Genomic DNA, 2,019 nt, shown 5'->3' with positions numbered 1-2,019 from the left:
TTGGTACACAGTCATGGTATAATGGTGATCATGATTTTGGACATGCTACACTGTCTATATTTCAAGGATGAAATGACTTTCTATAATGAAGAAAATCTGCTGTCTAATCTTTTAGGACTCTACCAGTAACTAATAGAATATAAGGTAACTGTGAACACACTAAGGTACATCCTGTGTATTTCCATTTTTCTGATTTTATTTGCATCTCTTCCTTCACCCATGCCATCCTAATTGAGCCGCCCATTCATTTCAGCAGGGATGATTTCAGAAATCACTTTACATCCATTATCTATTTTCCCTTGGTTCTCTCTCTCTCTCTCTTTTTTTTGCTTACAAACATTAGATCAGGTGTCATTTACCTAGGATGCATAACAAATTTTGTCTTGAACTGTAGAGTTTATAAAACCATGCAGTAAAATAGCCAGCCATTTGAACTAAAGCATAATTTTACTCTTCATTGTTTGAAAATAGAAAATGAAACTATGAAGATGAATATGTAAATTTATTGTTGAAATGCAAGAATTTTAGGTATTTGTTGACATCTCCCAATATAAAGTTCAATCTTCTTTAGGCTCCATAATCTGACACTTATTTGATAGGTCAGTTTTAATTAGCATAGTTTTCATCTGATGATGATTGTTGATCAGTTGACTTGAAAGAGAGGAGGCAGATGTATAAGCGATCATTGGCATTGAGGACCATGAGTTGCCTGTCTCTTGCAGGATAGGAAAAGGGTTGTCATGGGCTGACATATTGCTATATGTGACTGGAAATTTAGAAGATTCCACCATCAGTCCGGAATAACTGCTTTGTAATGGAGATACAATGTGGTTCTGAGAAGTAGATGTAGTTGTAGTAGCGAAGTCCTCAACGTGGCCATTTACCTGAGTGTAGCTGCTATGTGAGTGCCAATTAAAAATGCTCAGTGTTTTAAAAACAGCAGGTTGATCTACTACAATCTGGTCTGTTTGTCTAAGTGATATTGGTGATGGGGAAGGTAAGTCACATGGACTTACAGCGCTTGTATTAGCAAATATATGGCTGCTATGAGGCTTTGGTATGAATGGCACATTTAAAGTTCTGGAGGCTGAAAATGCACTCTCTCCACTCGTTTCTCGAAGAAAGTCAGAGTTATGATCATCTTCGTTGACCCTTGCTTTAACATACGTCTTGTTATCTTGAACTAATGAAGATATTAGAGGCACATTGTTAATTCCAAGTCTTCTTTGCGTTCTTACTAAAAGTTGGGGATGGCCTGTTTGGAATTTGATTTATAGTAGGTCTGTAACTAAAATCAAAGAAAAACTTCTTTAGTTTCTTTATAAACCAAGGTAAAACTGACAATCAAAGCTAAGCTATAAAAAATTATTCCTTTAATGACACCAATTAAATAGCATCAAATAAAACACCTCCATTAGTAGTTTTAACAGGTAATATGTTAAAAGCAAGTATGCTCAACTAAAAATATGTTGTATATATACAGTAAATACCACTTTAAGTAGCTTCAGGACTTGTATCTGGTTTCACATTGCTAGGAAAGTTTTTTAAACATCCAATATTTTAACCTGCAGCTGTTCTCAACTTCAAAACATAAAACTTTTTTTTTTTTAATTTACTATCTCAATTTCAAATTCGTTTTAGCTACATATGTGAACATGCTTTCTAGGTCACATGATTTAATCTTATGTATTGCTAATAAGTGAAATTTTTGGAATACCTTGCTCAAAAGAGATATGTTTTCTTCCAGAAAGTCCGCTTGTGAAGCAGATCTTTGAAAAGTTTGTTGCTTTTTATTAAACCCATAAAGGTTAAGCTGTCAAACTAAACTTTTCATACTGTTGGTTTCAAATATTCTGAAAGGCTCCTTTCTTTTCAAGACCTTTTTAAAAAGTTCTTCACTGATCACTATACATACACCACTCTCATCCCACCTAATAGATTCCAGCTGATAATTTGCAGCTATACTCCAAAGTTTTGTGGAAATGTGAAAGAAAATCATTCAGCTCATCTGTTTCAGAG

General features: G+C 34.3%; 1 pseudogene; it reads right to left on the bottom strand.

Annotated features, from left to right (window-relative positions):
• Window positions 1-557: 557 nt before the first annotated feature.
• Window positions 558-1,999, bottom strand: LOC104987518 (annotated as a pseudogene).
• Between the last annotated feature and the right edge of the window lie 20 nt (window positions 2,000-2,019).

This window comes from Bison bison, unplaced genomic scaffold (genome assembly GCF_000754665.1).
Source record: "Bison bison bison isolate TAMUID 2011002044 unplaced genomic scaffold, Bison_UMD1.0 scf7180017473669, whole genome shotgun sequence".
In the NCBI taxonomy this organism is placed as follows: Eukaryota; Metazoa; Chordata; class Mammalia; order Artiodactyla; family Bovidae; genus Bison; species Bison bison.
Note: the sequence above shows the minus strand (reverse complement) of the source record. Positions and strands in the feature narration are given on the sequence as shown.